Raw genomic sequence first — 13,639 nt, 5'->3', positions numbered from 1 at the left:
GGACCGACCTGCAGTTCAAGGTAGGAGACAAAGTCTTCTTGAAGGTGTCTCCTTCTAAAGGGATACTACGTTTTGGAGTGAAGGGGAAGCTTAGGCCTCGTTTCATTGGCCCCTACGAAATCCTGGAGGAAATTGGACCTGTTGCATACCGTCTGGTGCTGCCACCAAGTTTCGGAAACGTGCACAACGTCTTCCATGTTTCGCAGCTGCGGAAATATGTGTACGACCCGAAACATGTGATCCACCATGAAGAGATGATGTTAAACCCGGACTTGAGTTACGAGGAGAAGCCAGAAGCAATCTTAGACCGGAAGGTGCAACAACTAAGGACAAAATCTATCACTTCAGTCAAGGTCTTGTGGAAGCATCATGGATACGAAGAAGCTACATGGGAGCTGGAAGACGAGATGAAAGAAAAATACCCGGAACTGTTTGAATAGACCCTTACAATTTCTTTTGTGCACCCTTACAATTTCGGGACGAAATTTTTGTAAGGGGGAAGGAATGTAACACCCCGACTTTTTACCCTAAGGCTTAGAACATCGATCTATATATATATATATATAGGTTTCGCGTCTAATTTTTTTTTATTATTATTACTTCTCGTTATGATTAATCATTGTGAAGTATATTTTGAGTGGAAAACAAAAATAGTAATATTTCAAAATAAAGTTTGCTCTAATAAAAGTCCGTTTGTGAAGACCGAGTTCAAAATAAAGGTTCGTACACGAGTTCAACGTTTGAATAGAGTTAATAATAAAAATAAATACTCTCCATGCTCTCCGGATCCTGCGCAATAGCCACGTCTTGAACCCCGATACCTACACGAATGGATAAGAAGCACGTTAAATCAAGACGAGACAATCGACGAAATCAAATCACATCAAACACGCTTATCCAACGGCGGCTCACGTTCTCCAACGACGGCTCACGCCTTTTTAGACGACAAGACATAATATTCTTGCCATTTTTGGCATGACAAATGATTGAAGTGACAACTTACCACATTTGGCAAGAAGTCCATAACCATTGGGCAATATAATTCCTCCATGAATCAAGCTTTTACCCATGTTCTTCCTATGCATCAATTCTTCTATAAATACTACACTCATCTCATCCTTGAAATCTTTTATTCCACTACAAAGAAACACTACACCATCAAATTTCATTCAAGTGAGGATTTGGAAAGTTTCAAGCAAAGGAAATAAAGTCTCTTGTCACCACCTCCACTTCTTCAAGGTAACTTTCTTTCACCATGTTAAATTCTCTAGATTTTACATCACAATTGATTAAATTCGATCACACCATGATAGCGATTCATTCAAACATTCCCTTCTCATACCAATATCAATAGACCAAACATTGCTCACTTTTTTTAAAACAAGAACTAGGTACCTTGAACATAAGACTATCTATGCACATACCTAAATTCCTTTGGTTCAAACAATAACTTAGCTATCATATGTTTAAACCAATAGACTTGAACACCAAAACATGTTGTCATTCTTGAAACCACGAACTCTCTCATCCAAGTTAATATCGAGCATAAGATGAAAATGTGGACTTAGCTCTTTAGAGTTCATGAAAACACCGAGCCACCGAAAACAGCCACCCCCGCCTCGCTGCCCTCGGAGCAGCCACCGCCGCCCCGCTGCTGTCTCCGGCAGCCAGCCGCCCCGCTGCTGTCCCCAACAGCCACCGCCATCGCTACTGCCTCCGGCAGCCACCCACGACGCCGCAGCTACCCCGAAAGGAACCCCGCTACACCCTTCTCCCCTCACTGGGCGAATTGGCGCCTGAAATCAAACCGAGAGTAAGAAGTATGTGTGTATGTTCGAACGTCCATAAACTTAGTGTGTGAGGTGAAAGGATGAAGGGAAGGAGGGAAGAAGAAGAAGTACCTGGACGGCGGAGGTTGGAGGTGAACGGGCGACGAGGAGAGGAGGAGGCAGACACGGCCGGCGGCCGGCGTCGCTCGCTGGCGACGCCAAGGCGGCTGAGGCGAGACCGAGAGAAAGCGAGACTGAGAGAGAGAGGAAACGCGTCGGCGCCCTCGCCGGCAGCGCCGTGGCTGAACCCGGCGGAGTAGAAGAGAGAGAGAGAGAAACCGAGAGTGAGACCGAGAGAGAGGGAGGAGCCGCGAGATAGGGAACGGTTGGATGGAGATTTTGAGAGAGAGACGAGAGGCAGGCTGGCCGGCCGGCGTCGCTCGCCGGCGACGCCATGGCCGGCTGGGCAGGAGAGAAGGAGAAGGGGGGAGGGGCGCCGCTGTGAAGAAGAAAAGAAGGGGGGAGAGGAAATCTGATTTTTGTTCTTCTAGGGTTCCTTTTGTTTTTTTTCTTTCTTTGGGCCTCCCCTTTGGGCCAAGTAATTTATTTATTTGCAAGATGGTCTTTTAATTATGTTTATCTTGGGCCAAAGAATTTAGAGGAAATGAGAATTTTGGGCTTTGAAGCATAAGTAATAAAATGAACCTTATCTCTTAATTTTGGATTAATATTTCTTGAAATGTTTGAAGCTTTTAAATAATTAATCTTATGATTAATTAATATCTTTCCCTCCTTACTTAATTTCGTGAAGTTAAGAATGTAGGAGCTAAATGAACCATCTCTCAAGTAATAAATTTTAAGGTCTCTTATGAAATATAAATCCACTTTTTAAGTGGAATGAAGTTATCTTGATCGAACCCCGAACGTAGGACGCATACTACATGTAGGATCATTTCATGTCATGCACCTTATGTATGTTCATAAAAACTAATTTAAATCATTATACTCTTTCAAGAAGGGCGTGTTCGCGGAGTTTGATTACCCAAGGTCGAGCTTTTGTAGAGTTTTACTTGGAAGCTTTGAGGTGGGCTTTATATCCAACACATTAAGTGTGGATAAAAATTATCAAATATATGAAATGATTTTTGTTTGATAAAATTGCACTTACTTTTTAATTTTAAAATGTTATCGTGCCATAAATTATTTGTTTTATGATGCATATCTGCTTGGCGATGCCAAATGAATGAATGAATGGAACGAATTCGGCTCCAATAGGACCAGGATCCTATTCGAGTTAGTGTACACAAAGGAATGGACCGTGAGTCATCGTAAGGGTTGGCCGGTCAATGTGATCGTGGAAGGTGGCCACCTTCCCGACACACAATGAACTATCAGATATGGCGGATTGATGGAATGAACTTAGCTTGATCAAGCGAACTTTATGAAAATGAACTTAGTAAGCTCGGGCCTTTAAGAAAACCCCCGTGTGTTACTGTGATGGCACGATAATAACTTTTTCTTATATGTGTATCTTTCGGCAATGTGTTCACTGAGTACCCCGTACTCAGCCCTGCATGTATTTCTAAATGTGCAGGTTGAGCAAGTGATGAAATGGTGGATGAGTGGAGTTGGAGGTCGTCTCATCTCTTTTGTAGGATTTTCGTGGCATGTGTCTTCATACACATGACCATGTGGTTACAACTCCTTCCGCTGTGCTTTTGTCGTAGTATTTTGTAGTAGATGGGTCATAGGAAAAACGATCAGTAACGAGTGATCTGTGATAAACACTCTTTCAAATTCTCATGATCTTTGTTGTCTCGTGAACATCTCTCATCTTATGAAGAAATATTTGTGTCTTATCATTAATTCTTTCATCCCCTTTCTATCCCCTCTTCTTAATTCCCTCCCCGGGTCATGATTAACTGAGCAATGCTATCCTTAGCAAGGCGCGGTCGTGACAAACATACTATTAATTCAAACACTACAAATTGAAATAGAAAACCAAAAAAAGCATATCTACGTAATATTGTGTTTTTACCTAAATAAAAGATAAATTTCAATTCAATTCAAACACCTCATAGCATTGTTCACGCAAGTTTCTCTGGCATTTTTAAATCTTAAACCAAATATTAAGTAAATAGAGTAGCCTATCAAAAATCTAAATGAATGGTCTAGTGGTTCAATATCTAGACTCTTAGAAATGAAGATACTCACTCTGTCCGTAAAATGTTGTCTAGTTTTGTTATTTTGTTATGTTCATCAAAATTTGTTCACTTTGTTTGTTTCCATTTTTAGTAAATGGACTCTACTTTCCACTAACTTTTTACACTCACCTTCTATTATAAAACTACTCCCCCGTCCCACATTTGGAGTCACTTATTGTTATGACTCGGATTTTAAAAAAGAGTTGAAGTGTGTAATAAATGAAGTGAGATGTTGGAGTATGTAATAAATGAAGTGAGATGATAGAGTGTGTAATAAATGAAGTGAGATGGTAGAGTTGGTTGAAGGTACCCCTTTTGACTTTTTTATTTTTGTTTTGATTTATTTTAATATAGATAATGACATTTTTATATAATTTTGATGAAGAATGGGGTAAAATTATATGACCAAATATGGGAAATTCTAAAAGTGACTCTTAAACTGGGACGGACTTTTATGGCAAAAAGTGACTCTTAATCTGGGACGGAGGGAGTAATATATAAATTTGGGACTCTTGTTCCACTAACTTTTTCAACTCACTTTTTTCATATTTCTTAAAACTCGCACCGAATCAAACTTGGACAATATTTTATGAATGGAGTGAAAATTCAGGGATAAATAGAGCAAATTGTTTGACCGTTCTCTTACTATTTCATACGATGACTTTTGGAATGTGAGAAGTGAGAACAGACCTCTGAATTCTGATTGTCTGCAGGAGGTTTATATAAGGAAACAAAATAATTAGCATATCAAAGAGCAACATTGATGTTCAATAACAGATCGTATAATTGCATGTTTGGGCAATTCTAACTAATAATCTCACCAATTTTTACTAATTAACTGTTAAAACTTTTTATTAAGAGCAAGAAAGAATAATTAACTGTTATATTGGTCATTCATCTGTGCTGCAGATTCAGCTGGAGTGTGGAGGAGTAAGTAGAAATGGGGTTTTGAAGTGTAGGCTGTCAAATGCAACTGGAAATAGCCAAGAGTGTTCAGGGACCGTTGGATCAAAGCCTATTGATCAATCTAATCTGAGCCGTTGATTTGTCTTTGACTGTTTTAGTTGACTAGCATTAAAAAGCTTTACAGCTTCGTTGTTTTTTCCCCAATTTCAGTTTTTACTTCTACCCTAGAACAGAGAATGTATTCTTGATTCTTCAAGATTGGTTTACTGCTTTATCAATAAAGTTTCTGATTTCTTGTTCCGATTTGATCTTATTGTTTGTTCGATTGATTCCATCTCTCGCACCATCAAGTGGCGCCGTCTGTGGGAAGAGAGTTTTTTTGGAGCTGAGAAGTAGGGGATCTGGATCGAGCTATGGCGTCTCGCTTTGAGGCTGAAAAATTTACTGGAAAGAATGACTTCGCTCTCTGGCGCATGAAGATGCGAGCGATGTTGATTCAACAAGGGCTATCAGATGCTCTGTCAACCGGTGGGGGTAAGTCGGATGAGAAAGAGGAGAAGGAAGCCGCCGACGAAAAGGAGGTGGCGAAAAAGGCAGAGGTAATTGCTAAAGCTCATAGCGCAGTTGTCTTGTGTCTTGGTGATAAAGTGTTGAGGGAAGTTGCTAAGGAGACCACGGCAGCTGGGATTTTGGAGAAACTAGAGGGTTTGTATTTGACAAAATCCCTCGCCAATCGGCTACTCATGAAACAACGCTTGTACTCCTACAAATTTCAGGAGGATAAGGGGATTCTTGAGCAGCTGGAGGATTTCGGTAAGGTCGTTGACGATCTTGAAAATATCGATGTGACGATCGGTGACGAGGACAAGGCGATCTTGCTGCTTAATGCTTTACCAAAATCCTACGATCATTTGAGAGATGCCATCATGTACGGGAGAGAAGGCACCATCACTCTGTTGGAAGTTCAATCGGCTTTGAGAGCTAAGGAGCAACAGAAAGGAAATGCTAAGGGTCAGGAACCAATCTCTGAAAGTCTGACCATCAAGAAATTCAAGAGTAAGAAGAGTTTCAAGAAGGATCATGAGGGTCCAAAGGGAACTTCGAAGGATTCAAAAGAAACAAGGTCTTGCCACTGGTGCAAGAAGCCAGGCCACTTAAAAAGGGATTGTTATGCTTGGAAGAGAAAGCAAGCTGAGGAAGCAAGTCAGGGAAAGAATAGCTCTGATTGTGTCCAGGAAGCTGAGGCTTCTCATATCTTGAATGTGATGGAAGAGATGGAGCAGAGTTCTTGGATCCTTGACTCCGGTTGCAGTTTTCACATGAGTTCCAATGAATCATGGTTTGAATCCTTATCCGAGACCACTGGGTCAGTGGTGCTGGGGAACAACCAGGTCTGTAAAATTGAAGCAGTAGGAAATATCCGGCTGAGATTAGCTGATGGATCGATCATAGTTCTTGCTGATGTGAGATTCATCCCCGAGGTTAAAAGAAATTTGATTTCACTTGGGGTTCTTGATAGCAAAAGGGTGTTCATTCTGCTCTTTTGGTGGAAAGATGGAGGTTAGCAAGGGTAAGGAGGTTATTCTCCGAGGGGAAAGAAGAGGAATCCGATACTATCTAGATGCATCAGTGGTGAAGCCTGGTGAATCAAATGCAGTCAAGGCTGACCCCATCAAATTGTGGCATCTGAGGTTAGGCCATCCAGCTTTTGGTAGTGTAGACCAACTGATCAAGAAGCAGCTGATAGCTGGAGCAGGAGATAAGAATGCTCAGTCTTGTGAGGAGTGCATATTGGCCAAGGCAAAGAAGTTACCATATCCTAGAGGTAAACACAACTCTCAGGCTCCTTTAGATTATGCTCATAGCGATTTATGGGGGCCTGCTCCAGTGAATTCTGTGGGAGGAGGAAGGTACTATATGACAATTATAGATGATTATTCTAGAAAGATTTGGCTGTATGTGTTAAAGGAGAAATCTGAGGCATTTATGAAATTCAAGGAATGGTGTAACTTGATGAAGAATGAGAGGGGTTGTATGCTTAAATGTTTAAGAACAGATAATGGGTTAGAGTTCCTGTCAAAGGAATTTGAAAGTTTCTGCCATGAGAATGGAATCAAAAGGCATAGAACGGTTCCCATGAACCCTCAACAGAATGGTGTGGCAGAAAGAGCCAATAGAACAATATTGGAGAAGGTAAGGTCCATGTTATTCACTTCTGGAATGGAGAAGAGGTTCTGGGCTGAGGCTGCTGCCACAGCAGTGAAGCTTATGAATATGTGTCCTTCATCAAGTATTGAAGGTGATACTCCTGATCATAGATGGTATGGGGATTATGGTAATTATTCTCATCTCAGAGTTTTTGGCTGTAAGGCCTTTGCACATCTGAAGCAAAGTAAATTGGATGCAAGGGCAGTCAAGTGTGTGATGTTGGGGTATCAGCCTGGTGTTAAAGGCTATAGGCTCTGGTGCGTTGAGCCGGGAAGGCAAAAGATTGTCATCAGTAGAGATGTTATCTTCTCTGAATCAGAAATGCCATTCAAGTCAGTGAATGAAGATGCTCAGCAAAGTCAGGAAAAGTCTACTTCTGGAATTGAGGTGGAGCATGAGTCTACTTCTGGAATTGAGGTGGAGCATGAGTCAACTGGGCAGGAAGAAGAGGGGATGGAGAATGATGATGATCGAGAGGTTGAGACTAGCAATCAAGATGATCTGAGGAACTATCAGCTGGCAAGAGATAGAGTTAGAAGAGTGGGTGTGAAACCACCAGCAAGGTATGTTGATTCAGAACTGCTATATTTTGCTTTATGTGTGGCTGAGCAGATGGTCTTTTCAGAGCCTAAGTCTTACAATGCAGCAATGAACTGTAAAGAGAAGGATTTGTGGTTGAAGGCAATGATTGAGGAGATAGAGTCCCTAATTAAAAATGGGACTTGGGTGCTTGTGGATAAAGTTGAGGGGAGGAAGATAGTCAGCTGTAAATGGATTTTTAAAAGAAAGATTGAATCTGCTGATGATAAGAAAATAAGATTCAAGGCCAGGTTGGTGGCCAGAGGATTTACCCAAGAAGAAGGTGTAGACTATACAGAAGTTTTCTCCCCAGTGGTGAAACACACATCCATTCGTATTCTCCTAGCAGTTGTGGCCAAAATGGATTGGGAACTGGAGCAGTTGGATGTGAAAACTGCCTTTTTACATGGAGATTTAGAAGAGACTATATACATGCAACAACCTCAAGGTTTTGTGAAGGCTGGAGAAGAACATAAAGTGTGCTTACTGAAGAAGAGTATCTACGGTTTGAAGCAGGCAAGCCGACAATGGCACAAGAAATTTGATGAGCATATTTTGAGGAATGGTTTCAAAAGATCCAAGTATGATGAATGCGTGTACATCAAAAGGAAGGGTGGAAAAGTGGTGGCATACTTACTGTTATATGTTGATGACATACTTGTGGCAGGAGCATGTAGAGAGGAGGTGCAGAAAGTGAAAGATGATTTGAGTTCGGCTTTTGACATGAAGGATCTTGGAAGTGCCAATAGGATATTGGGCATGAATATTGTAAGAAACAGAGAAAAGAAGGAAATTTGGGTCAATCAAGCTGACTATATCAGAAGGCTAATTGAGAAATACAAGATGGATGATGTCAAGACAGCTGGAACACCACTTGCTCAGCACTTCAAGCTCTCTGTTCAGCAGAAGCCGAGTAATGATCAGGAAAGGCAGGAAATGGAGGTTATCCCGTATGCTAATATAGTGGGGAGTGTGATGTATGCCATGATTGGAACTAGACCTGACATAGCTCAAGCCATCAGTGTGACTAGTAGATTCATGGCAGACCATGGAAAGCAACATTGGTTGGCTCTGAAATGGACTCTCAAGTACTTGAAGGGAGCTGGAGATTATGGAATATTGTTCAGTGGAAATCAGGAATGGGAAGGTGATGCTCTTGTTGGATACTGTGACAGTGACTATGCTGGCAATCTTGACAACCGGAAGTCCCAATCCAGTTATATCTTCACACTTTTTGGTGGAGCAGTGAGCTGGAAGTCCAGCCTCCAGAGTGTAGTGGCTCTCTCCACAACGGAGGCTGAGTATATGGCATTAACTGCGGCTGTGAAAGAAAGTTTTTGGCTTAAGGGAATTGCATCAGAGTTTGGGGTGGAGCAGAAATCAGTAGCCATTGGTTGTGACAATAATGGTGCAATTAGCTTAGCCAAACACCAGGTTTTTCATGAAAGGAGCAAGCACATTGATGTGCGGCATCACTTCATCAGAGAAGAGATTGAAAAGGGAAGAGTTGAAGTCTTCAAGGTTGATACAACAGAGAATCCTGCTGATATGCTCACCAAGCCTCTAGCAAAGGAAAAATTTGAACTGTGCATGAGATTGGTGGGGTTATGCAGAAAGGAATGAAGTTTGGGATGAAAGGCCAAGGTGGAGATTTGTTATATTGGCCATTCATCTGTGCTGCAGATTCAGCTGGAGTGTGGAGGAGTAAGTAGAAATGGGGTTTTGAAGTGTAGGCTGTCAAATGCAACTGGAAATAGCCAAGAGTGTTCAGGGACCGTTGGATCAAAGCCTATTGATCAATCTAATCTGAGCCGTTGATTTGTCTTTGACTGTTTTAGTTGACTAGCATTAAAAAGCTTTACAGCTTCGTTGTTTTTTCCCCAATTTCAGTTTTTACTTCTACCCTAGAACAGAGAATGTATTCTTGATTCTTCAAGATTGGTTTACTGCTTTATCAATAAAGTTTCTGATTTCTTGTTCCGATTTGATCTTATTGTTTGTTCGATTGATTCCATCTCTCGCACCATCATTAACTTTTTATATAAATTCTCGCTTTGTTAAAACTTTTTGTTAAGAGCAAGAATAATTAACTTTTTATATAAATTCTCGCTTGGTTAAGTTTTTGCAACTTTTTATATAAATTCTCGCTTTGTTAAAACTTTTTGTTAAGAGCAAGAATAATTAACTTTTTATATAAATTCTCGCTTGGTTAAGAGCAAATTTAATGTGAAATTGGGAATTTTTCAAAATAAGACAAAAATATATACTCCCTTCATCCAATAAAAATACTCCTTTGTCTACGTAAAATAGAGCACATTTAAAAAAAGAGTGAACTACAAAATTGGCCTCTACGTAAGACAAGTCGAACGTAGAGATACTCATGTTTAAAAAAATGCATTGTAAGCCTCTACGTATGGGTATAATATCATTTCAGACCCTTTTTCACTATTTTAAGACTTTTATACCCTTTTCCCCTCACTTTTAACATAAATGAAATACCAAGGATGTTTTAGTCTTTCTTATTATTATTACTATGTATTTTTTATTTTTTATTATAATATTATTTTCATTTAATCCATAAATATTGTAAATTTAATTAGATTGATAAATTAAAATACTTATCAATAGTTATCATAAGAATGATTTATGTTTTTATTTTAATTAAACTAAATAGAAGATGGATTGTCGAAATATTAGGATATGTTTAATATTTTAGTTAAACATCTTCTATTTAATTTTAATACTAACCTAATTGAGAAATTAGGATTTATTTTAGTTTAACTAAAATATTTTACTTCTTTACAATAGTTATTATAAGAATGATTTATATTTTTAGTTTAGTTTAAAATAAAATAAAAATATAAATCATTCTTATAATAACTATTTATAAGTATTTTAATTTATAAATCTAATTAAATTTATAATATTTATGGATTAAATGAAAATAATATTTTAATATAAAATACACATAGTATATAGTAATAAAAATGAGAAAGACTAAAACATCCTTGGTATTTCATTTAAGTTAAAAGTGAGGAAAAGGGTATAAAAGACTCAAAATAGTGAAAAAGGGTTTGAAATGATATTATACCCATACGTAGAGGCTTACAATGCATTTTTTTAAATATGGGTACCTCTAGCGTTCGACTTGTCATACGTAGAGGCCAATTTTGTAGTTCACTCTTAAAAAAAAGTTTTCAACAACTTCACTCTTATTTTTTTCCCCTTCTCTCTTAGTACTACTAATAATATGGACCCCATATTCCACTAACATTATATTTCTTTTTTACCTTCTCTCTTACTTTACCAAATCCACATTAAAATCCGTGTCATTCACAATGTGTCCTATTTTTCGTGGACGGAGGAAAGTAGTAAAATAAGAGAGAAAGAGAAAAAGTAGATAAAATAAGAGACATAGTTAGGAAAAGTAGGTAAAATATAAAAGAGATGATAAAAATTGGGTAAAGTATGAGAGATAAAGTTTCGTTTTTAAAAATAAACTATTTTTTTAATATCTCAAAATGACAAAATAAGATTATTTTTTTTGAACGGGGTATTAACTAGATGTAAGTTTGATACGTGGCCTTAGTTGTTTATTAACATAGAAGTATATATTTTGTAAAAAATTTCTAAATTAACAAATAAGGGAATGAGATAAATAGGGGGACAAGGAGAATTAACTACCAAATTTATTTATTTATTTTATATAAACTCTTTCTCCAACAGGAAGGGTGTAATACTTTTATCAATAAAAAGGATGGGTGTAATACGGTTTTCAATTTTGAAAAGGTATATTACCTCCATATGAAAAAGTATATACCAGTACTGATTAATTTTTTATATTTTTTAAAAATATATTTATCTTGAATAGGTAAATAAAAAATATATTTTTAATTTATATTTAGTACTCCCTCCATTCCATTATAAGTGAGACGTGTTCTGTTTTGGGCCGTCCTGTAACAGCCCGGATTTTTAGAGTATAATAAATACGGCGACTGCTACCTAGGTGAACTTAAATGCAACAAGAACATAGGCTAGGGTTTCATTTAAAGAGATTTGACCAAGTGTTTAATGAACTATCAAGGCAATAAGTCAACGGCTTACTCACGAAAATCAAGATTTAATAGATAACATAGGCTAAGCTCAAAAGTCAAGGGTTTACTGTAACTCCAACAAAACGCAATATTTCCCAACATTCCAAATCAAAGAAATAAGTTCAAAACAACCAAAGATAATAAGTTTTCCCAAATATTCAGCGGAAGCAATCCAAGAGAAAGCGGAGCCATGTATGAAGACACGACTACACATAAAGTTCCAAACATCCATTTTATTGGATTCAACTGTCTCAACACCACCGACCGCCCATCGCCGCTCAACCTGCATATAGGGAAAACACATGCAGGGCTGAGTATTTTAAACATACTCAGTGGACTCATACCAAAACATTTTAATAGTTATGCCACCCTTACCATAGTGATCTCGAGTTTTTGCATTTAATTAAATAATAACATCGAGCATCACAAAAATATTTCATGGACTGGCCAGTCAAACAATACCTCTCATTTTCTCATCAATCAACATTTCATATGGTGCGACGAAGTGTGGCCACACTTTCGCCCACGAGACCGGCCGACTAGCAAGGACGGCTCCCGATCTCCAGTGTACACTAGCCTGGGGTTTGCGGCCCTACTCAGACCTGAATTCGTTTATATAGCCCTATAGCCTAATGGAGCGTACTCACAATCTAGGCATCAGGCACACACAATATCCAAAATAATCATAGGCATGGCATAACAGTTTAATCCACCCTTATTGCTCCAATATCATAATTTGCAACATAAGAGAGAGTTTAGAATAAAGCCCACCTCGATTTCCTTCGATTTCAAATACGTACTTCTTCTTGTTTTCACACCGAGAACGCGAGCTATCACCTTTAGTTCATGTATTTCAAATAAGTCTCAATCATGGATCAAAATCATGCATGTTCTCACGTTTCCCTTTTTCCCATCGATTATTTTCAATATTCCCATTCAAAATCAAAGTACGATTATTATATCGTTTTTATTCACACAACAACTCCAGATTTATCATCAAATCGTGACACGCATGAGTGTTTTCCACACACAACACACGCACACGCAAACGCACATACACACAACGCATGCGCACGCTTACTGAGGCATGCACACCCACACACACACGGTCACACACACATACACATGCATCCCAAATTCATCGATTAATTTCCCCTTCACTCATTCTAAATGCATGTGGACTCAAAAACATCGATTGATCGGTAGAAGAAGAGAAGATCAAAATAAAAATACATTTTCAATAGAACAATCGGTAGGAAACAAGTAGGATCTTGTTTCTTCAACAAATTCTCGAATTGCAACTTCAATTCTTCTCCAAAAGATGAAGAATTAATGGAGAAAGTAGAAGAAAAATTTGAGAGAGTGGGAGAGGGAGAGAGACGACGTGAGGTAGGGGGGGCGATTTTTGTGTGGTGCTAGGGTTTGATTTCTCACTCTTATTTATAGAGTGCAAGATATAATCCAATAATTAAATAAATCAAGATTTATAGAGATATGGTGGGAGAAGTGGCGTTAAGAAGGTTGTGGAAAAAGGGGATTTTCGAAATTTAGGCTATTTATTTAGCCTATGATTTAATTTAGATATTTGACGGAGTAGAATAAAATATCACGGAGCAAGAATAAAAATAATAAATCTCCCCAAAAATATAGAAGTAGGCGTGATTTTCAATTCCTTAGAAGGAATTTAATTAAAATCCTAATTTAATTAGGATATGGCAAGATCTTCTTCGTTTGACAAGATATGCTAGGATATTTGAATTTATTTATGGAAGAGAATAAACAAGGGATCAAATAATAGAATAAAATAATCCCTTCTCCCATAATATAGGAGATTTTCAAAAATCTCCTTAAAGAAATCATAGGGGCCGAAATTCGGACT

General features: G+C 38.4%; 1 long non-coding RNA gene across 1 annotated transcript; it reads right to left on the bottom strand.

The window, feature by feature from the left end:
* Positions 1-654: 654 nt before the first annotated feature.
* LOC125191382 (uncharacterized) lies at positions 655-2,250 on the bottom strand. The gene is made up of 3 exons (XR_016130157.1): positions 1,902-2,250; positions 1,004-1,796; positions 655-821 (listed from the first exon to the last, which is right to left on the bottom strand). It is a non-coding gene; the product is annotated as an uncharacterized LOC125191382 (long non-coding RNA).
* Positions 2,251-13,639: the final 11,389 nt, after the last annotated feature.

The sequence above is a fragment of the Salvia hispanica genome, chromosome 5 (assembly GCF_029641045.1).
Source record: "Salvia hispanica isolate PSC_SH4W2 chromosome 5, Shi_PSC_v1, whole genome shotgun sequence".
In the NCBI taxonomy this organism is placed as follows: domain Eukaryota; kingdom Viridiplantae; phylum Streptophyta; class Magnoliopsida; order Lamiales; family Lamiaceae; genus Salvia; species Salvia hispanica.
Note: the sequence above shows the minus strand (reverse complement) of the source record. Positions and strands in the feature narration are given on the sequence as shown.